The sequence below is a fragment of the Schistocerca nitens genome, chromosome 1, assembly GCF_023898315.1.
Source record: "Schistocerca nitens isolate TAMUIC-IGC-003100 chromosome 1, iqSchNite1.1, whole genome shotgun sequence".
In the NCBI taxonomy this organism is placed as follows: Eukaryota; Metazoa; Arthropoda; class Insecta; order Orthoptera; family Acrididae; genus Schistocerca; species Schistocerca nitens.
This window is the reverse complement of record NC_064614.1, coordinates 1,137,380,086-1,137,405,004: the sequence shown is the minus strand read 5'-3', so window position 1 is coordinate 1,137,405,004 and position 24,919 is coordinate 1,137,380,086.

The window sequence follows — 24,919 nt, the reverse complement described above, 5'->3', positions numbered from 1 at the left end:
ACAAATGGAGACTGCAGTTTGCAACCTCTCCCTGAATTTGTTTATTAACAGATAGATTCTGATCTTTGCAATCGGCTACTGCACCTGTTGTTTCTTGCAAATTAATGCTGCTTACACCCCCTTCATTTTCTGGTACCGTATGTGCATTATCTTTCTGTTCATTAGTTTCCATTCGCATTTTGCCTTCAGGTTCCTCTGCCTCCTCATCGCACTGTTTTTGCTTGCGAAGTGAGGGAGTGGGACAAGACAGCTCGTCCTCTGAACAACAATCAGTTATCTCCAGAGGTCGTTTTTTCGGTTGCGTTTCAGTTTCACGAGTAGTGGCAACAGGGTTTCCTTTTGTTGTTAACGGGGGAAATTGACTGTTATCGTGAAGGGAGACATCAGCTTGGCCCGCTGCATTAACATCCTCAACCAGTTGTTCCGGGCTATTCTTTGGTAACAGATCATTTAAGGTAAGCTTCTGACGCTGTATCAAATTACTTTTAAGAACAACAGTTCGCCGCGGACATTCCTGTCTGAAGTGGCCGGTTTCGTTCATATATGACATGTAGCTTCCTGACCTGTATAAACAATTTGTGCCTCATACCCACAAACAGTTATGTGATGGGTTAGTGTTGTTTAACGCCCCATCGACAACGAGGTCATTAGAGACGGAGCGCTAGCTCTGGTTAGGGAAGGATGGGGAAAGAAATCGGCCGTGCCCTTTGAAAGGAACCATCCCGGCATTTGCCTGAACCGATTTAGGGAAATCACGGAAAACCTAAATCAGGATGGCTGGAGACGGGATTGAACCGTCGTCCTCCCGAATGCGAGTCCAGTGTCTAACCACTGCGCCACCTCGCTCGGTCAGTTATGTGAGACGGAATATTCGTCTTAACGTCCATCTCTACACAGCGGACCCCGTTAAGACACTGCAGTTTAAAGCGAGGCGACCATCTTTCATTTGCAATTGATTTAACGTCTCCGTAGTTTGAAAGAGCTTCCTTAATCTTATCATTTTCAATTTCAATGGGAAGATTCAAGACACGAACGGTTTTGTAATGAATGTCCGCTCTATAGATGGAAACCTTACGTTTATAACCAGTTCTATGCACAAAATCTACTTCATAGCCCCACTTTCGTAACACTTTATCAACAGTCGAAGCACTGATTAACTTGACAAAAACACAGTATTTTTCCTGATCCAGTTGTCAGGTATGAACGGTTTCAGAATTTAGACCAATTACCTGTGTAATCCTGTCATCTATTTCCAGGGATGTCGGCTGAACAGGACGGGATTCCTTGTCAAAAGCAAATACCAGAGTAATCTTCCTGAGGTTTGTAGCCATGGTTAATCCAGCGAAGCAATTTCGGTTAAACAACCGAAATTCCAAGTAACAGCAGCAAGGCCAGAAAGAGCGATCAGATCTCAAGGAACAGGAACGAGCACGGAGATTAACGGACGGACGGCACTCGGCGAAGTATAAGTACAGCGATGTAAACACTGAAGTACAGCGCAACAGTTAACAGCGGCCACTCGCGAGCGCGGCTGAAACGGAACTGTTTAGAACACGCTCAGCTACCGTGCCGGCTATCACTAGACCGCGGGCTCACTCAATCTGACATCGTCTCGGAAGTAGACAAAACTTCCTCTTGACACTTCCGCATATTACAGTGTTGCCAAATTGTGCAGATGGCCGGACTTAGAGTTGTCAGGGGCGGTCAGTTTTATTGGCCACCTTAAGTGAACGACTCGGACTTAGTCTCTGTGGCGGCCGGCCGGCGGTCAGTTTTTATGTCTAAGACTGTACGTTTCGCGAATGAAGCCTGTTTCACCAGAGACAGGAAGCTAAATAGTTGCAATAGTCATGTTTCGGTCACTGAAAATCCCTGCGCTACAACTGTGAAGAGCCATGAACACAGATTACACAGGATAACACTGGTTTTGCGCCATGGGATTTATTATTCAGTTTCAGGCAATATTGGTCTGCGAATACGAAAATAAGAATATCTTTGTTGAACTGATTCTACTTTTTAAGATAAACGCAATCCATTTACACTGGAAACTAAATTATAAAAAAGAGAAGAATACTTTTTGAAACGTTTATTTTAGTTTTCAAATGATTTCAAATTAAGTGCTACAAATGACACAAAGAATAATAAAATCAACCTTAACAACAAAAACATATAAATATGAATTAAGAAAAACTTATTGTTTTTTGTTGCGGACAGCCTCTCTGCAAGTTCCAGCAGCAGTCTGCCACGATATGGCGATGCCACCACCTTGATATCTTTCCTTCACAATCTTTATATCTTGGTGAAACCTTGTTCTTCGCTGTAATGTCCAAGTTGTCAGGAAATTTACCTAATTTTCTGTTAAAAAAAGAAAAGTTACATTCACATTAGCTCCAAGTTTTAGGAAATTCTGATTATTCTGTCTACTATTTTGAAATATTCTTCAGCTTTTTGATTCCTCAAAATATTTTTGACAACTGGTACAAAGTTCGTCCATGCTTCCAAGTCAACTTGAGTCATGTGGTTTGTGAAACCATCGTTTTTTGTAAGAGTACGGTTTTGTGGTCCATAAAAAATTCCTGCTTTTATCTTTTCTGTAGGGAGTCCAAGAAACGATTGACAAATATGTTTGAAGCAATCGCTTTTCTAATCTAAAGCTTTAAAAAACTGATTTATAATCCCAAGTTTAATATGTAATGGCGGAAAAATGACTTTTTTCCGACTGAACAACGGTTCATGGACGATGTTATCTTTTCCTATAGCCAGATTCATTCCCCTTGGTCAGTCGTTCCTGCTCCAATGATCATTTCTCGCTCTACTGTCCCACAGACAAAGAGAACAGGGATATTTATTGCATCCACTTTGCTGAACCAATCAAAAATTCACCATATCTAAATATACACACAATGACTACTGATGTTGATGAAATGAAATTGACACTAAGACAAGTTTAACATTTTTATACTCTTCTTTAAGATTAGTTGAATGAATTATCGGGATCTAAGCTAATTTATTTCCGTTTTGCAGGCACAAAAATTTCACACTTTCTTGAACTGTCTAGAAAAAGTCGCCAGTCTGGAAGATTCATCAAATTTAAAAGCCCAGAAATATCACTGCAATCACGTTAAAACATCGAAGTTCGATAGGATGGTATTGGCACGGCAGGTTGAAGGCAATGTTTTTCTTTTAGACTTAACGCAAGAAGCTCAGCTGATTTCTTAGATAAATTTAAATCTCGAATCAAGTCGCTTAGCACGCCATGAGAAAAAACTTCCAGTGAAGAACTGCATTCTTCAAACTCACTTTCACTATTGCTTTTGCTCTGATTGTCTAACATTTCGACATCATCACAGTAATCGTCTGATAAAAAAAGTTGTAAGTAGGCTGTTTAGGTTTTTTTATTGGTAACGCCACCTCTGTATGAAAATCACTGGCTGTGCCGTGTGCAGTCTGTGGCTGCTTTTCATTGTTGTAATACTCGCCATTGTAGTGTTAGGCAGCTGGCTGTGAACAGCGCGTAGCGTTGCGCAGTTGGAGGTGAGCCGCCAGCAGTGGTGGATGTGGGGAGAGAGATGGCGGAGTTTTGAAATTTGTCATGAACTGCTACATTTATATATGATGATATCAAGGTAAATACATTGTTTGTTCTCTATTAATATCTTTCATTTGCTAACTATCCCTATCAGTAGTTAGTGCCTTCCATAGTTTGAATCTTTTATTTAGCTGGCAGTAGTGGCGCTTGCTGTATTGCAGTAGTGGGAGAAACGAAGATTATTGTGAGGTAAGTGATTTAGGGATTTGTGAAAGGTATAGTTTAATGTTACTCAGGGCCATTCTCTTGTAGAGATTATTGAAAGTCAGATTGCGTTGCGCTAAAAAATGTTGTGTGTCAGGTTAAGTACAGTCCTGTAAAATTGTTCAAAAGGGGACGTTTCATATGTCGACCCTTAGCCGAGGATACCTCACTGGAATCTTCTGATTTTTTCTTGTAGTTTGTGTAATTAGTGTAGCTATTGTTTATTGCTAGCGCGTAATTATAGAGAGAATTTCCTTTGTAGTTGTAGTTTTTCATTGTTGTACAGTAAAATAGTTGTGGCATGCATGTAGATTTGCACCAAGTATTTCGCAGCTGCAATTAACTAGATATTATTTTCAGTGTTATGTTAATGTGTTCTCTTATTTTTGCTCTTCAAATTGTGTTTTTCTGTGTTGTCGTGTGAAATACTGTGACAATAATGGCGTGTGAAAAACGTAATACTACGCTCCAAAGTAAACTGCGAAATGACAGTGAAAACGAAAGCAGTGTTTAGCGCCACCGAGTAATGAATTAACTGATGTTCAAAGTAATAATTTGGTAATTGTGCATAGGGAAATGGAGCGGGCGGCAAACAATGGCGTAGACAGTGAAACAATTAGTGAGCAGGGAAGCATTATCGATCGGTCGGTCGGCAATAGCTCGCCTCAGGAAGCCGAAATGACACGACACGATTTCGCAAATACTGTAGATTCAGGTTCTGGGTCATCACCGTTTTCTCAAATGAGTCAAGACACATTTTCTGCTTGTCAAAATGTGAATGTTGCCGGTGAAAATGCACTGCCAAAAAGCATAGAGAAACAGATTCCAGACACTAATACATTATTATTGCAATTAATGCAACAAATGGAACAAAATCAGAGACAAATGGAACAAAATCAGAGACAAACACGGCAACATTTAGACACAGTGGAACAAAATCTCAAAAAGTTAGACACAGTGGGACAAAATCTCAAAAAGTTAGACACCGTGGAACAAAATCTCAAAAAGTTAGACGCAATGGAACAAAATCTTCAAAAGTTAGACTCATTGGAGCAAACTCTTGAACAAACACGTGAGGATTTAACTACTGAGTTACATCACATTGAATCGAAATGTCAAAAAGTCTGTAATGACGTAAAAAATCAAATTTGTGAGCATTTTCAACCTATTTTTTCGCGGCATGAAAATGCATTACAGAATCACGAAGCAGCCATAAAAGAACTGCAAACTATTGTTCATGAAAATCATGAGACCTTGCTAGCTAAATTTGACTCAGTTGCATCTACCGATTCGGTTACGCAACTTGCAAAAACCCAGGAAAACTTAAAAGACACAGTAGAAAGACACATGGAGGAAATTAGTACATTATCAGAGAAAGTAGTTGAACTTTCGGATCAGCTAAATAATTTATCTACGAAGGTAGATGATAATCTGAATGACACAAATCCGGTAGTCTTTAATGACACAGAAGAGTGCGAACAAATTAGGAAATTCAAACAAAATCAGAATCAAATTAATACGCAACACCAAAGAGAAATCCGCGAAGTACAAGATCAGCTGACACAGGTAGTACAAGAATTACGTATTTCAGAGGACACTCGCGCCCCAATACGGGAAGAGGGACATAGAAATACGGAACAACCACAAAATAATAACACAGCGCATTTCGGAAATTATGAAAGAAATTAGCAAGGTGCACCGAATTTTAAAGTGGAACCGCCGAAACGACGTAACAATGACCGATATGCGACTCGCCGACATGATGACTTTGACTATAAGCTGTTCATTACTACACGTAAATTCAAAACGTTTAAAAGTTCTGCCAACGACATTCATCCACAAGCGTGGCTCCATCAATTCTCTCATTGTTTTCCCCCCAACTGGTCATTGGAGCACAGATTAGAATTTATGTGTGGCTACTTAGAGAATGAACCAGCTGTAAGAATGCGATCGGTCATTCACGACTGCCACAGTGAAGGAGAGTTTTACCATGCCTTCCTCTCAGCATATTGGTCTCAAGCCACACAAGACCGAGTAAAACATGGCATCATGATGATGAAACACTTTGAACAATCTGAATTTTCCAGTCTTGTCAAATATTTTGAACACATGTTGCATAAGAATCAGTATCTTTCAAACCCATACAGCCCCTCAGAACTCATCCGCATTTGCTTAATGAAATTACCTGAACATTTACGACACATTATTTTGGCAGGACGTTGCAAAGACGACATTGAAGCATTTCAGGGACTCTTACAAGAATTAGAAATTGACACTGACAATCGCGGAACGCGAAACCAGGAACACAACAATTACAGGTCACATGCGTCGCAATTCTGCGATGAAGGAAGTAATAACTGGACACGACAAGGCTATTCTTATAACGTAAATCGTGACCAAAACAGACACCACCCGTATGACAACCGTTGGCAGAGTAGTAATAGTTACAGAGAAAGATCGCATTTCCGTAGTAATGACTATCACAGAGACAGTCAGAGAAACAGACAATATGGGAACCAAAACAATTATTATCAAGGGCGGCAGAATAACTTCAGACGCAACAGTTCGGCGAACAGTTGCGATTCAGGGAGAAATTCTCCACCACGTGACGGACAAGGAAGAAACTACGGAACCTACCGACATGACGACAGACGATATATTCGTAACGACAGACCTGAATTGCATCAGAACTGGCGGGATTTAAACACGGCAGGGCCCTCTCGGCAAGGCGAATTTCTAGAAGTTCGGTCTCCGAATCCCATTAACGACGCGCGCCAACAAAGAAACAATGACCCGCACCGCAGGCAGACACCTGCGCCGGCTGGCTCCGAGAAAAATAACATTGACGCTAACCTTAAGAAAAATTCCAGTATTCTTTAACGACGTATACCGCATGATAATTGCGTTGTTCAAACTCTGAGTACTATGAAGAGTAAAGAATTGCACCGCATTTCACATGTAAAACCGTTTATTGAAAGATAATCTGCTTTTTTTTAATGCAACATTTTGGTTTACTTGCAAATACATTATGGATTCAAGGTGCTTTCTGAGAGATACCAGGTGACACAGTGGTTAGTTTATTTGACAGCTACACGATTATATCACGACGCTACTAATGAGTGACAATTTACAATGTTGCTTTTACGGTGTATCTGTTTTATATGTGCACAGTTTTCTGAATTCTTCTGGAAAGAAAAACATGTTTTAGTAGTAACTTTTGTGGTATAGCAACAATGAGACAGCCTTTTTCGTGGCACAACAATACGTTACAGCACAGTACTTTCTTCATCACAACAATAAGCGTAATAATTAAGATATCTATACGCAAAGCATTTCACTTTTGTGTATCATGAGGTAAGTACATTGACTTCTGCAGAACCTAGCTTTCGGAGGACGATAACTACGACACTTCCACAGAATTATCCTACAACAAGACGCACATTTAGCGCTATAGGACACGTATTTGAGTGATTAATCTTATACTTAAAACACTTAATTACAAAGAAAGTTTTCCGTGATACATTTCATTCCATTGCTGTAATTTGCAACACCTGAGGGTATAATTACATTTATCCTCAGGGGGGTACACGCTTACTTTGTGTACCATGTGTGTGGCAACCACAAGGAGCCCTAGCTAATATGGTATTTGCTTATACAACTTTACACATCGGTACCATATTTCTCTAACACAAAATTACACAGCTATCTGATCATTTAACTGAGAGATAAACTTTTTTAACTACATCAGTGACACATGTTTACGCAATTTCACAGTTGGGTAATTTCACACTTATGAAATTGTATTTTGTCTGTACTTTGTGAACTGTTCATATTTTTTCGGAACCATTGTGATACTATGAGAGCTTTGAATGATGTATTTGGTATGAAATCATGATTTTTAAGGTACGTTTGAGGTAGATGACACTATTGAAATGAGCAGAGAATATTTTTTAGGGTTTTGAAATTATTCCAGGAAGCTACGACGATTTTGAGATTTGGCTGAGGTTTTATGATGTTATGATGACGATGTGTATTACGCTGTTGCGGTATGTTTATGATAAAGAAGCTGATGCTATATGAGGAATTTGATTATGCTATGTATCTTATGATGAAGTATTGAAGAAGCGTCGACGAATTTGTATATGTGTAATAAGGTAAGGAGTAATGAATAGTGATTTAGGGCCTCTGACTTGTGAAGAAGTATGTTGGAAACCAAGAATCATACTTTAAGAGTTATGAAATTTGTGTAAATGCGTGACTGTATCACAATGCTGACGAATATTTTTTTTGGACACTTATATTTATAGGATTTTGTTTCTACAGATTTGTAACCCAAATTCTTGACCTGTGAAGTATTTTTATATGAGACTGTCACTGTAGCGGAAACTGGTGTCGTAACTATTTCGGTAAGAAAGTTCAGTGACCACCTGCACGTAATGTGTCGTGGGCACCCAGGTGAGCGGCCAGGTGTGTCAGATGCCTGGAGAAAAAGCCATTATTGCGAGCAGCGGCACAGGTAGGAAAAAAAAAAAAGGGGGAGGCCATTATCCTCACTATTGACGTACCTTTGTAGAAAGCATCGCAAATGCGACATGCTCATTACTTGGAAACATATCGTACTTTCTGATATTTACTGAAATGCCTAATGAAATGACAAGAAATAGTTTGTCTACACACCTGATTATGACTACTGTCTTTCTAGATGAGATATTTTTTTACTACTTATGAAATGCCACATGGCTATTGAACGATGTTCTTATGCTTTGCTTTGTACATAGTTGCTTATTTCATTTGATATCTAGTTTCTAGCTGCACTGCAGCATTGGTTAAAATAAAATTTTATAGATGTACTAATACAAATATTTTATGCCTACAGATCCAGTAAATAATTTTATGATCTATTCAAAAAAACAAAGGAGTATAAAAAGATATTTCCCTTCACAGGAATTGCATACGGAATTTTCTTTTCAACTACTGAGTAATTTTTTTGTAGAATTAGTTTTTATGGTGCACCACTTTAATTACTTAGACATTAAGATGTGACTATACATTTTCCTTACCTGCATTGTTATCTTTAGTGTAATATTTTTTCTGCTTGAGCTATGTCATGTTTAGGTATAAGTTGCTGCTGTTTGCCAGGCATAGTGTTATTGAATTTGACTTTGTATTATTCTGTTAAGCCAGTTTTACTAATGATTTATTTTTATTGTTTGCTGCACATTGCCTTAGATTAGTTGTAATATTACAATTGCTTTGCTAATTTCTTAATGCACCTTGCTTCGCAAATCTGCGTCTTTTTTCATTGCTGTTTATATTAATTGTTTTATCTGATGCTGCATTGCCTCGTCCATTGGTATATATATCTGAGCTCAGTAGATTTAAGTTAGCTTACGAGGGGGTAGACTATATAAGAAACTAGCTATGATGGATTGGAAGAAATGCTTTGAGAAGCTATAAGAAAATGGTTTGGTCAAAATAGTGTTTTGAAAGAGGATATGAACCAAAAAAGTAGGGTTTAGGGACAACAGGTTTAGGTAGGATTTTCTTGGAAATAAATGATGAGGTAAGATAATGGTAAATAAATAATGAGGTAAGAAATATGTGAACAGAATATAGAAAGCATGCTTGGAGAGGATTTTTTTGGCAGGTGCAAATGTCGAAATAAGAGGAACGATCTATGGAATGAAGTTTTAGGTTGGACTGCAGTACCAAATGTTACACTGAAAACGAACCCCGTCCTTTCCATTGTGTTATCCCCCTATGTGTTTGTGTACCCTTGTGTATTTGTTTTCTTCCTGTCTTTGTGTAGTTTCATAGAATTTTTTTCTCTTCTAATACTAAGCTACATTCACTATGATGAGGAATACTGTTATCCTCAAATATAATTGGCATTAATAATATGTTATTTACCTTGTAAATATGCTTAGACATTATTTATTTTGTTTTATTTTAATGCTCATGTGTGAAGTTGATGTTTTGAAAGTTATTCTGAACTTTTATGTATCTACTTATCTCATAATTCCTGTAACATTGATGTATATGTTATTTTGATTCTTTTGTAAAGCCTGTACTACAAATGTTATCTGTATTGTTATGTTCTTTAATGATGTATTTTGTACCTTTGTAATTGTACTCTCATGTTATAAAATTGTAATTGACAGCAGTTCATCAAATTAAGTAACTTGTAAGTTCCATTTCACTGCACACGTTTCTGTTGGTCATACTATATGGACAATATGTGACACGTAGGGACTGTTAGTGTTTGCACGTGTGTTAATAATTCAGCAAGGGACTGGATAACAGCATTGCTGGTTCTAAGGACAATTAAAAAAACTTTGTGAGTGCACAAGTGGTGGTTTATGGACTTGCTATATTATCCGCAAGACTCTTCAATGGTGATTGTGCACCTGCACTCACAACAGATGGCTGCTGGCCATCTCTACAAGGACTACAGTGGGTCTGCATCTTTGATGACCCGCCAGTACCATCATCTCTACAAGGACTACAGTGGGTCTGCATCTTTGATGACCCGCCAGTACCATTATCTCTACAAGGACTACAGTGGGTCTGCGTCTTTGCTGACTCACCAGTACCATTATTTCTACCAGGACTGCAGTGGGTCTGCACCTCTGGTGGCCCACCAATACCGTAATCTCCACCAGGACTACAGTGGGTCTACTCTGTGATGACCTACCTACCAATGTTCTTCAAAACGTCGACTGACTCTGCTGTGGGTTTACTCTGTTGTGGCCCATTACCTATCTGCATGTCGAGTCAGCACTGTCTTTCCGTTGGGAGGACAACACTACTACTTCAAGACTGCATGGAAATCCACTACGTCTGCGTGCATTGTCTTTTACTGCTCAGTCTTTGAGAAAAACACTGATATTTTACTGTGATGAACGATTAGGACTGTCTTTATGGACTGTGAGAAAGTTTAGCTTTTGACCAACATTGTATCAGTAAGTGTGTGCATTTGATTTCTTTGTTATTGTAATTGTAAAAAAAAATTTAACAAATATGTATTGGCCAGTGCCCAACAAAATTTGTAAAATTTTTTGTGGGGAGCATGGGGGCTATGTAAGTAGGCTGTTTAGGTTTTTTTATTGGTAACGCCACCTCTGTATGAAAATCACTGGCTGTGCCGTGTGCAGTCTGTGGCTGCTTTTCATTGTTGTAATACTCGCCATTGTAGTGTTAGGCAGCTGGCTGTGAACAGCGCGTAGTGTTGCGCAGTTGGAGGTGAGCCGCCAGCAGTGGTGGATGTGGGGAGAGAGATGGCGGAGTTTTGAAATTTGTCATGAACTGCTACATTTATATATGATGATATCAAGGTAAATACATTGTTTGATCTCTATTAATATCTTTCATTTGCTAACTATCCCTATCAGTAGTTAGTGCCTTCCATAGTTTGAATCTTTTATTTAGCTGGCAGTAGTGGCGCTTGCTGTATTGCAGTAGTGGGAGAAACGAAGATTATTGTGAGGTAAGTGATTTAGGGATTTGTGAAAGGTATAATTTAATGTTACTCAGGGCCATTCTCTTGTAGAGATTATTGAAAGTCAGATTGCGTTGCGCTAAAAAATATTGTGTGTCAGGTTAAGCACAGTCCTGTAAAATTGTTTCAAAGGGGACGTTTCAAAGTACGTACCGGTATCCGCAAATCTTCATTATACAAGATTGTTGGCTTAGCGGATTGTAAGTTTGTGTAAACCCAAGAGCGCTTTTTGTATCGATTCATAACTTTTACATTCACAGCACAAAAGTAGCAATTTTCGAGGTGGTTTCTTGGTTCTGTACACGTCATCGGTATTCCAAACGGAAGCCCCTTTCGTTCTCCAGGTTTTCCAATATAGAAGTGACTCCACGCAGGTTTTGCAAACTTGGTAATCGGCACAACATTTATCTTGTTGTCCCACTTATTTTCCAAAATATGCCCGACAGCTTTGTTTTATATTCCGTCGTTGCTATTCTTGGCAATATTTACCGCATATGTAGCAGAAATGGTCGGGGCTATTAACACAAGGCTTCCATGAAGAACTCATACTTTCTGTAACAAAAAGACCGAACAAGACAGTTGCATGAAGTAACTGACACATTATCACGGTTGTACTAACGACTGAGTAGCGTAAGAAAAACAAAATAATGACTGAACGGCAAACAACAAAAGCTTACGCAAGAAATGGTTGATAATCATAGTACACCAGCCAAATCAATAAGAAAATTAGCAAATGGGCCAAAAAAAGTATAAAGTTTTGAAACTTCGGGAAAATACTCATATGGAGTGTAGCAATAAGAAACAGAAAAGTTCCCCTTCGTAAGGTGAGCGCGTCCTACTTTTATCCCATCCAAAAGTCATTTCGTACAATATTTTAAATGTATATGCAAAAATCCTCGTTTTTCGGACAGATCTGTTATTAGTAAATATATTCCTCACCAAATTTACACGAAATTGATGTTGTGCGTCTTTTCATGTATACGAATGGTATAATAATTGGAATAAAATTCTGTTAACGTATATAGTCCGCAGCTCGTGGTCGTGCGGTAGCGTTCTCGCTTCCCACGCCCGGGTTCCCGAGATCGATTCCCGACGGGGTCAGGGATTTTCTCTGCCTCGTGATGACTGGGTGTTGTGTGATGTCCTTACGTTAGTTAGGTTTAAGTAGTTCTAAGTTCTAGGGGACTGATGACCATAGATGTTAAGTCCCATAGTGCTCAGAGCCATTTGAACCATTTTTTTTTTGTTAACGTAATACTTTGCAGTTTTTATTACTTACCAAAGTATTTAAATGAAAAACGTAATTAAGTGTATGGAAATATTTCGTAGCCTGTATATTCTACTTGATGATATTTCTTTTGCGATCAGTATTGTTGAAATGAGGAGTACGTGCCAACAATGAAAACGTCAAGTTCCAATATCCATTCACTCACCGGTCCCCTGCCACTGCCGTTTCTTCCTATCCAGTGCCCAGTTCAGTTGAGTTAATGTCAGTTCAGAGTAGTGCCAGAGCGTTCCGTTTTTGTCACAGTATCTATCAGTTTGTGGTGTTATGAAGTGCTTCTTCTTAGTCTCATTTCTCTTGTCTGGACTGAGAAAACAGTAATTCTGGACCCTACTACTTGTCTTATTTGTGGTAAATCTGTTTCGGAAGGAGAGACATCAATAGTGACGAAGGGCGTGGAAACTCTGATACGCGTCAACAAGGAACGGAAGGACCATGCTCATATTCTTGTACAGAAGGCTGAGCTGACTAAAGTGCATAAGGTATGTCGACGTGAATATATTAAGGAACGTAATATAAGGAAACTAATTAATCAAAATGTTGCACAATCAGATGATAAAAGTTGGAGATCTTCTTCCTCTTATCCATTCAATTTCAAAAAATACTCTTACATATGTGCTGAGAAGTGCGACATAGAGACAGAAACAAAAAAAAAAAAAATAACACTCCACAAACGCCGTGGAGTGTCTGAAGTTCGCTCTTTAACAGAGAAATATGCGCTGCTTTAGAAAGCAGAAAAACGCTTTGATGATTTCGGTAGAAAGGTTGCCGAACGCATCAACAGTGTTTTGTGTTTATCAGCTGTAGAGGCACGTTATCATCAAGAGTGCGCTGCCATATTAGTATCGAACCCCTCCTCTGTTCGAAAAAGAGGCATCTCCCAAGATAGTAACTTTGATGTCGCCTTTCAAGAATTATGCAAATTTATAGATACATCAGAGGAATGTCAATTTTAACAGCTCGATTTGTTGCAGAAAGTTGATGGATATCTCCCAGAAAGAGAGACAATGACTATTAAAACTCTGAAAAACAAACTGACTGAACACTTCGATGATGGGGTCTTATTTGCCACAGAACCAAAAAAATCCTCCAGTTGTGCGTTTTCGTGACAGTGGCCATACACTTTTGAATCAATGATACAATGAACCAGCTATTAATAAAAAAGAGGAGAGAAAGAAAATAGTAGAAGCAGCAGCAGCTATCATCTGTGAAGATATAAGACTGACTCCATACAGTATTTCCAGTTATCCACGTATCGATGACTTGACAGAGAATGCTGAAGTTATGGTTCCTGACACTTTACGTGAATGTATGAAGGGTGTGGTTTTGTCAGAAAAGAAAGGTAGTGAACAATCCCCATTAAGAAAAATTTACAGCAATATCTCATCCGATTGTGTCAGCTACCAGGACTCGTTCATTTATCTCCCCACTGCAACTTGTTCTTGAAGTGTACTTGTTTCGTACATTGGGATCAAAAACCATTATTGACATTGTCTCGAATATGGGTTTCTGCTCTTTATGTAGCACTGTAGCTTTATTTGAGGCTTCAGACGTTTAATTCTGGAAACCAAATATTTCAAATGATTCGTTCTCGCAGTTCGTTTTCGATAATGTTGACTTCAATTTGCAACAATGGTGTGCAAAGTAAATTCCATGGTATGGGTGGAATCATGTGTGTGACTTCTGAGAGGGCGATACAACATCAGAAAGTAACAAAATTCTCTGTTATGCCGCGCTTTACTGAAACAGAAAGTGCCAAAGAAACTAGCCTGCTAACATTCCAAAGGCAGAATAGAGTTGGTGTGGTGTCAACGCCAGGCACCACGCTTGCTAGGTGGTAGCCTTTAAATCGGCCGCGGTCCGTTAGTACACGTCGGACCCGCGTGTCGCCACTATCAGTGATTACAGACCGAGCGCCGCCACACGGAAGGTCTAGAGAGACTTCCTAGCACTCGCTCCAGTTGTACAACCGACTTTGCTAGCGATGTTTCACTGACAAAATACGCTTTCAGTTGCCGAGACGATAGTTTAGCATAGCCTTCAGCTACGTCATTTGCTACGACCTAGCAAGGCGCCATTATCAGTTACTATTGATATTGATTCATGTACCGTCCAGACCGACGTTCACCATTAATGGATTAAAGTTAAGTATTCCACCAGCTACGTCCGTTTTTCTAAATTCTAATTTCCTTGTCCTGTTCCAGACCTCACGCCAGCCTGCGTGAGCTAAAACGCGTGCCTTTCGGCCTCCTCTAGTAACGCAGTGTTGGCTCTCCTGCCAACCAAAACATTGGCGACGAGGCACAACCGCGTTCTTATCGATATTCCCCTGAGTTACCTGTGTAATGGCTTCGCCACAATCTCCAGATGTACTGTCCGAATTTTATCGCTTACACTATCAGCAGACGCAGGCCTTACTGGATGCCCTTGGACAGCTCGTCAAGGGTCAATGGGCAATGCAAAATGATGCAGCAGCCGCTGCTCTACCGCTAACGCAGCCACAACACGCTGTTGCACCAACTTTCGACCTTTTAATGCTGCACTGGAAAGCTGGACGGAGTGGTCACGCCAATTTGGATTCCATCTCGCCGCCTACAGAATTCAAGGTAAAGAGCGGCAGCCTTTTTTTGTTATCATCAGTCGGGGTGAACACGTACCGTAGCCGGCCGAAGTGGCCGTGCGGTTATAGGCGCTGCAGTCTGGAACCGCGAGACCGCTACGGTCGCAGGTTGGAATCCTGCCTCGAGCATGGATGTGTGTGATGTCCTTAGGTTAGTTAGGTTTAACTAGTTCTAAGTTCTAGGGGACTAATGACCTCAGCAGTTGAGTCCCATAGTGCTCAGAGCCATTTGAACCATTTGAACACGTACCATGTGATAGTCAAATTATTTCCCCGACACGATGTAGCAACTCTGTCCTAAGACGAAATTTTGTCTGCATTAGATGCATATTTCAAAGAATCAGTCAATGTAGTTGCGAGAAGGTATACCTTCTTTCGTACAAAACGTACGGCAGGTCAGACTAATCGGGAGTGGGTTGCAACCTTGCAGGGCCTTACTAGGGATTGTGCTTTTGAGTGTCAATGTGGACTCCCTTATTCAGATACTATGGTACATGATGCAATTGCACAGAACGTTTCTGATGTTCGTATAAGGGAACAGATTTTGAAACTAGTCAATCCCTCCCTTCAAGAAGTGGACATATTGGATCGGCAGGACACATTTGACTTTGCTCAGGAATCATTTGAAACTTCACCAGCCGTGTGTCAGGTTAACTGGCCCGCCGGGCGAGGTGCACGGAGCAGTAAACAGTCCTCGCGCCCGGCCGCGCCGCTGCCGCCAGGCTCTCAGCCACGTGTGCCGCGCAGGCAAGCAAATGCAGTGCTAAAATCATGCCCGCGGTGTGCTACTAGACATTCGCGTGAGAATTGCCCGACACGCCAGGCTATTTTCTTTTTCTGTAATAAAAAAGGACATGTTCAGAGTGTTTGCCAGAAAAAGCTCAGATCGGAAACTCACAACCATTCCAGGCCCTTTGCTTCGTGCCAAATTCGAACCAAGGATACTCAGGCTCGTGAAACTTCGCCCATGGAAATTCATGTAGTTCATTCCACTCCGCCTAGTGCCACTCTCTCTAACAGTGACTGTGTTCGTCCCACAAATAGTGTGCGCCGACATCGCCGGAAATCCCGTCAAGTCGCAAGTGATTATGTACCAGTGTCAGTTCACGTTGCACGTGACAGTCGCTCTTGTCGTCAGCAGCACAATAAACGTTTTGTAGACTTTGACATTAACGGCAAAGTGATACCATTCCAGCTCGATACCAGAGCTGCAGTTTCACTGATCAATCAAGACACGTACAAACAGCTGGGCACACCTCCATTGCATGCCGCAAATGTCAAGCTAACTAGCTATTCAGGTCAAAAGATCCCTGTGTTAGGACAGTGCAGACTTCTTGCAACATACAAAGGACACACAAAACTTGTGTCATTTTACGTCCTTCGTTCTTCTTCTGCAGTGAACTTGTTTGGTTTCGATTTATTTCAGTTGTTTAACTTGTCTATAGTAAATCAGGTCCTATCAGTGAACCAGACTGTGCCTTCAGACAGTGTTTCTCGTCTATGTGAAGAATTTGCAGACATTTTTGCACCGGGCCTTGGTTGCGCTAAGAGCTATAAAGCACATTTGGAACTGAAAGTAACCGCGCAACCGAAATTTTTCAGAGCGCGCAATGTTCCCCACGCATTGTGTGATGAAGTCGCAAAAACATTACACGATTTGGAATCATAAGGTGTAATTGAACGTGTGCGGGCTTCTCTCTGGGCATCACCCTTAGTAATATTGCCAAAACCTTCCGGAAAATTGAGACTTTGTGTGGACTTCAAGGCAACAGTGAATCCACAACTAGTGATTGCAACTTTTCCTTTACCCCGCCCGGAAGATCTTTTTGACAAACTGTGCCTGGGTAAATATTTCTCGAAGTTGGACCTAGCAGATGCGTACTTGCAAATACCGGTGGACGAAGAATCCCAGCGCGTTTTGGTGGTTAACACGCATCTTGGTTTGTATCGATTCCAACGACTGCCATTCAGGTGTGTATCCGCCCCTGCATTGTTTCAGCAATATCTACAAACTGTTTGTGCGTCGGTCCCTACTGCAGCAAACTATCTGGACGATATTGTGATCTCTGGAAAGATGGAAGAAGAACATTTAGCCAATCTCAGAACATTATTTCAGGCCTTGCGACAAAATGGTCTTCGCTTGCGGAAGGACAAATGTGTGTTTTTTGCCCATGACTTGCCCTACCTGGGACATGTACTCAATGCTCAAGGCATACATTCCAGTCCCGAGCACCTCCGTGCCATACAAGACTTGCCTTCGCAGCAGAATTTGAAGCAGCTACAGTGTGTGCTGGGAAAAATCAACTATTATCATAAATATGTGCCGCATGCCTCTTCCATTTCAGCTCCGCTTCATCGCTTATGCCGTAAAGGTGTTCCGTTCGTCTGGACGACGGAATGCGAACGCGCCTTCCGCCAGTTGAAATCGGCGTTGCTTTCCAATACTTGCCTTACGCCACTCGATCCCCAGAAGCCCCTTTTGTTGATGGTAGATGCATCGGAATTCGGGATCGGTGCTGTGCTTGCGCACAAAGATGGATCGCACGATCGCCCTATCGCCTTTGCGTCCAAATTGCTCTCGTCTGCGCAACGAAATTATTCACAGATCGAGAAAGAAGCATTGGCTCTCGTATTTGGTGTTACAAAGTTTCATGATTTCTTGTATGGTCGTCACTTTACCATCATCACAGAGCACAAACCTTTGACATCGCTTTTTCATCCTAACAAGCCTGTACCTCCACCTATAGCGCAGAAATTCATTCGCTGGTCTATTTTCCTCTCGCAGTACCGCTACGATATCTTGTTCTGGTCCACTGCTCAGCACGGAAACGCCGATGCGTTGTCCCATTTGCCTGTTGCTGAGGATAGGGCATTCGATTCCTCCGAACTTGCTTGCATGTTCATTGATTCGGAAACCGATGACGTGGTCGAATCGTTTCCGATTGATTTTCGTCGTGTAGCTACAGCCACAGCTGCCGACCCTGTCCTTGCTACCGTTCTGCGTTTTTTTGCTACGCAATGGCCCTTGCCAAAGTCACGGATCGGGGATCCGTTGGTTCGCCGATTTTTTGCTCACCAGGAGAGACTTTTTGTACGACGTGGTGTTTTGCTGTTGCGTTCTGATAATGATCAGTCCAGGGTCGTCGTCCCACGTTCGTTACAGTCCTCTGTCTTACAGCTTCTCCACCAAGGACATTGGGGTATAGTGAGAACGAAACAACTTGCTCGTCAGCACTGTACTTTGTTCGGAATCGATGCCGCGATTACGAATATGTGCTCTTCTAGCATGGTGTGTGCCGAACAACAATCAGCACCACCACGGAAATTCTTTGCAAGGCCAAAAGCCACTTCCCCATGGTAACGCTTACACATCGATTTTGCTGGTCCATTCTGGAATGCTCGATGGTTGGTTGTGGCAGATTCATTCAGTAATTTTCCTTTTGTTGTCCGGATGTCTTCCACGACGTCATCTGCCACCATCCAAGCGTTATCTGCTATCTTTTGCATTGAAGGTCTTCCACAGACTATTGTTTCCGACAATGGCCCACAATTCATATCCGCAGAATTTCAGTCATTCTGCAAGGCCAATGGTATTCAACATCTGACGTCCGCGCCGTTTTCGCCAGTCAAACGGTGCCGCTGAACGATTGGTCAGGACTTTCAAGTCCCAGATGTTGAAGTTGAAAGGGTCACATTCTCGGGAGGACGCGTTATTGCTCTTTTTGTCCTCGTATCGCTCTCAGCCCCGAGATGGTCGCTCGCCGGCTGAGTTGCTCCACAGTCGTCATCATCGAACCTTGATGTCTTTGCTACATCTGCCGCATCAGGTTCCTGTGCAGCGGCAGACACCTGCTTTTGCTCCAGACGATGCTGTCTACTATCGTCACTACCGAGGTTCACGGCGTTGGCTCGAAGGGCGCATTCTTCGGTGCCACGGACGCGCTATGTATCTGGTTTTGGGGGCCTCTGGTGAGGTGCGCTGGCATCTCAACCAGCTGCGCCTCTGTCGTCGCATGGGATCTGCCGCTCGCCGTCTGCTTTCAGCGACGGTGGCGTCCGGTCAGCGCCCTGGGGACCCATCTACTGGCTCGCCTCAGCCCCAGGTGCTACCGACGCTGCCTTCCATTTTGCCCCATGGGGACGCGACACCGCCGCCGCCGCCTGTTCTCCCGCCGGCGACGCCCGCAGTGGACGCGTCGCTGCAACCGCCGGGCGCCTCCCTGGGTCACGTGCTGCCGATCGCTTCTCGTGACCGGATGTCCTCCGATATGGAACTCTTGCCCGCTCCGGATCATATGTCGTCTTCGCCCGTCGGGTGCCCCGGCCCGATGGAGGTCGACCCTTCGGCCCCTCCTGTCTCTCTGCAGGCGCATACACCGCATGTTGGCGTGCACCCTGGAGCAGGTTTTCAGGCGTTTCCTAGCTCCCCGCGGTCCGAATGGCAGGATGCGGGTGGCACAGCCTCGCCTATTGTTAGGCTCCCCACCTCGTCGCATACGTCCTCCCCACGTCCTCCCCACGGCGGGTGGAACCATTATGCCACAACCGTACGCCGATTTGCGGGGGATGATTGTGGTGTCACAGCCAGACACCACACTTGCTAGGTGGTAGCCTTTAAATCGGCCGCGGTCCGCTAGTATACGTCGGACCCGCGTGTCGCCACTATCAGTGATTGCAGACCGAGCGCCGCCACACGGCAGGTCTAGAGAGACTTCCTAGCACTCGCCCCAGTTGTACAACTGACTTTGCTAGCGATGGTTCACTGACAAAATACGCTCTCAGTTGCCGAGACGATAGTTTAGCATAGCCTTCAGCTACGTCATTTGCTACGACCTAGCAAGGCGCCATTATCAGTTACTATTGATATTGATTCATGTACCGTCCAGACCGACGTTCACCATTAATGGATTAAAGTTAAGTATTCCACCAGCTACGTCCGTTTTTCTAAATTCTAATTTCCTTGTCCTGTTCCAGACCTCACGCCAGCCTGCGTGAGCTAAAACGCGTGCCTTTCGGCCTCCTCTAGTAACACGGTGTTGACTCTCCTGCCAACCAAAACAGTTGGAATCGAAGAAATTGTTCTGCAAAATGTATACTCAGAACAATCCCTTACTAAAGCAACAGTGCCTACCAATCACGATTTTTCTTGGATGATGGGAAAGGTTTTACAGCTTTCTATTCCTGCATGGCAAGGTTTTATGGAGAAAATCACTACTGGACAATCTTATAAGCAATCAAATGTACTAGCACTTCCATTCATCAACAATCTGCCCACAGATTACAGTACTATTTTAACTGGTTTATCTTATGATATCACGGAGTAAAAAGACCACACATGTATCGTGACGTTTGATCAATCACTCTACATGAAAGCTAAAGATATAGTTGCAGTGAAGCTATTCACTAATGTACTTATTCGATTAGGAGGCTTTCACTCGATAATTTCTTTTCTAGGAGCAATAGGACTCTTAATGAGAGACAGTGGACCCTCTCAAGTTTCACTCCCGGGTTCCCGGGTTCGATTCCCGGCGGGGTCAGGGATTTTCTCTGCCTCGTGATGGCTGGGTGTTGTGTGCTGTCCTTAGGTTAGTTAGGTTTAAGTAGTTCTAAGTTCTAGGGGACTTATGACCACAGCAGTTGAGTCCCATAGTGCTCAGAGCCATTTTTGAACCTCTCAAGTTTTGGAGACTGTACATGCTGTAGCTTCTGTACCCAATATACTTTCTGGTCGTGCATACACGAGGGCAATTCAGGCTCACTCTGCAGACATGTGTGCTCTTTCCATCTTAATACTGGAGGAAATGGAAGTCATGGAGGAGGAGAAGCAACATATTGAAGACTGTATTCCTGAATTACGGGGAAACGGTGCATCTTTCGGCGATTTGGAAAAACATCAAGTGATTGAAAAGCTGAAAAATAAATTTGTCGTCACAGTTGACGATACTAGGCCAAGAAGGAAAAACTTCCAAGTTAAGGATACAATACATTCAGCTTGTGATCTTGGCATTGCATTTCAACCAGGCAGAGGGTATGGAGAGTTGGGAGCTCCATATAGAATGTGTGACAGCTATGCTCCCAGTACTCCAGGCAACTGGACACTTTCCTTTTGCTACGTCGTGTCATTTATACCTCCAGGACATGAAAAAATTGAAAGAAACCATGAAACCCGCGGAGTTCGATCAAGGACAGCTTCTTCACGGTTCGAAGCTCTGATAAGTATTGGTATGGAGCATTGACCGACAAGACGATAGAACAAACGCTTATAAAGAACCTGAAGAGTGTTGGAGCAAATGGTGAGCGGAGGTCTGCGACCATGGAGTGCTATGCCCCTTCCACCACCATAGGGAACCGGGCAGGACCTGTAGAGATTTGTGTAAATGAGTTAGTCGATACTGAATAAAATTCTTGAAGGAATGTAGACTGTCTTTATATTCCTTGACGCATAAGAGATCAGCTGCTTCAAGCTGCAGATCAGGGTGAATTGAGCATTGGAAGCTTTTTTTTATTTTTTCACTGTTTCGTTTTGAAACCTGATTTCTTTCACAACGTTGATAGCGCACCTTCTGTAGACACGTAACCTAATTAATTCCATGATAAATATGCATTTTATACCCTGTGTTCAACGTTGCTAAAAACGTCATGTTGGCTATGTGCCGCCGGCCAGTGTGGCCTAGCGGTTTTAGGCGCTTTAGTCTGGAACCGCGCGCTCGCTACGGACGCAGGTTCGAATCCTGCCTCGGGCATGGATGTGTGCGATGTCCTTAGGTTGGTTAGGTTTTTAAGTTTTTCTAAGTTCTAGGGGCCTGATGACCTCAGATGTTAAGTCCCATAGTGCTCAGAGCCATTTGAACCATTTTGAGCTATGTGCCTGCGGTATCTACATTTCCGTAGAATGCTAAGGAATATGCAAGAAACTCTTTACAAATATTTTTGAAGCTGACTCTGAACGTCGTCTGCCACAGCCTGTGTGGGACGCATGATTATCATGTTTGGCAAGGGCACCACGAGAAGTTATTCTAGCTGAAAGTGAACATAAAGTTTCAGCTGCAGTTGGCAAGTACTCTTTTATTAAATCATCATCCGTGAAAGGGTGGAAGGACTTCGGTAAAAGTAGCGCAGTTTCGTAGCTCACCCGATTGCCATTCTCAATTGAATTTTCTTCTTCTTTCTCTTCAGAGAGTTTCCTTTTGAGTTTTAAAATCTTTTATACACACTCAACTCCCTAACTTTTTCCGTTTCCGTATTCCTTGACGTGATAAGGAGTCCAGCGCCGTTGTATACTGAACTTCCCGGAAGTATTCGTTTACTTAACAACACACTAAACTGAGGTGGAAAAAGCCGTGGGGTACCTCCCAATATCGTGTCGGACCTATTTTTGTCCAGCTTAGGGCATCAGCTCTACATTTCATGAACAGAACAAGTCGTTGGAAGTGCTTTGCATAAATGTTCAGCCGAGCATCCTCTCTAGCTGTCAAAAAAGTTTTGTGCACGAACTGACCTCCTGACTGTGTCCCATAAATGTTGGATGTGATTCATGTCGGGCGATCTGGATAGCCAAATAATTCGCTCTAATTGTCCAGAATGTTCTTCAAACCAATTGCGAATAGCTCTGGCCCGATGACATGCGCATTGTCATCCATAAAAATTTCATCGTGGTTTGGGAACTTGAAGTCCATGGATAACCATTTCCAGTCTATGATCGGTTCATTTGGACCAGAGAATACAGTCCATTCCATGTACATTATAGACCACACTGTTATGGAGGCACCAGCAGCTTGTACTGTACCTTGTTGACAAATTGGGTCCATGGCTTCGTGGGAGCAGCACCACATTCGAACCCTACCATGGGTTCGTACCAACTGAAATCGGGACTCATCTGACCAGGCCACGGTTTTCCAGTCGTTTAGGCTACAATCGTTATGGTCACGAGCCCAAGACAGGCACTGCACGCGATGTCGTGCTGTTAGCAGAGATCTAGCGTCTGTTGTCTGCTGCCATACCCTATTACCGGCAAATTTCGTAGCACTGTTCTAATGGCTACGTTCATCTTACGTCCCACATTCATTTGTGCGGTTATTTCACGCATTGTTACTTGTCTTTCAGTACTGACGAGTGAAGAGGAATGGACATCTCTAAAAAAGGTCAATCACGGAAGTTGGGAAGAAAAACACGTACACGAAGAATATAACTGCGAAGAAACCGTGGGTAACAGAAGAAATACTTCAGTTGATCGATGAAAGAGGGAACTACAAAAATATTCAACGAAATTCAGAAATACAAAAACACAAGTTACTGAGAAATGCAATAAATAGGAAGTGTAGGGAAGCCAAGACGAAATGGTTGGAAGCCGTATGTAAAGAAATCGAAAAAGAAATTATTTATAAATTATAGAGCGCAGTAATCAGTCGTTCTTTTTTTTACAGGTTTTATTTGAGAAATCTGGTTTTGCCAAATAAAATCTGCAAAAAAGAAAATGGAACGACTGATTGCTGCGCTCTATAATTTATAAATCACATGACAATCGCTGAATCCATCCACTTTCTTAATGGAATGTAACCTGATGAAGAAATGATTGTCGGAAGAACTGATTCAGCATACAAGAAAGTCAAAACAGGCTTCGATGACATTAGAAGCAAGATTGGTGACTTTACGAGTGCAACGGGAATTCCGCTGTTAAATTCAAAGGAGAAAGCGAGTAGGTGGAAAGAGTACATTGAAGGCCACTATGAGGGGGAAGATTTGTCAAATGTGATAGAAGAAGAAACAAGAGTCGATTTAGAACTGATAGAGAATCCAGTATTAGTATCAGAATTAAAGAGAGCTTTGGAGGACTTAAGATCAAATAAGAGAGAAGGAATAGATAACATTCCATCATAATTTCTAAAATCATTAGGGGAAGTGGCAACAAAACGACTATTCATGTTGGTGTGTAGAATCTATGAGTCTGGAGACATATCCTCCGATTTTCGGGAAATTATTATCTACACAATTCCGAAGACTGAAAGAGCTGACAAGTGAGAGAAGTTTCGCACCATCAGTTTAACAGGTCATGCATCCAAGTTGCTGACGAGAATAATATAGATAAGAATGACAAACAAAATTGAAGATGTGCTAGATGACGGTCAGTTTAGCTTTAGAAATGGTTGAGGCTTGGTTCAAATGGCTCTGAGCGCTTTGGGACCCTGAGGTCCTCAGTCCCCTAGAACTTAGAACTACTTGATCCCAACTAATCTAAGGACATCACACACATCCATGCCCGAGGCAGGATTCGAACCTGCGACCGTAGCAGTCGCGCGGTTCCGGACTGAGCGCCTTAACCGCGAGACCTCCGCGGTCGGCCTTTAGCTGCATCTACAAATCCACGTCGAAAGTTTGTTTGATTCCCGTCGTGCGGCCATAATCACGTCGGAGACGTTTTGACAAGAATCCGATGGCAGGCAGCTCGGCTAATGCACTGCCCTTTTATACCCTGTGCTCGCCGTACTACCGCCATGTTTATATGTGTGTATCGCTATCGCATGATTTTTGCCGGCCGGAGTGGTTCAAAATGGCTCTGAGCACTATGGGACTCAACATCTTAGGTCATCAGTCCCCTAGAACTTAGAACTACTTAAACCTAACTAACCTAAGGACATCACACACATCCATGCCCGAGGCATGATTCGAACCTTCGATCGTAGAGGCCGCGCGGTTCCAGACTGTAGCGCCTAGAACCGCTCGGCC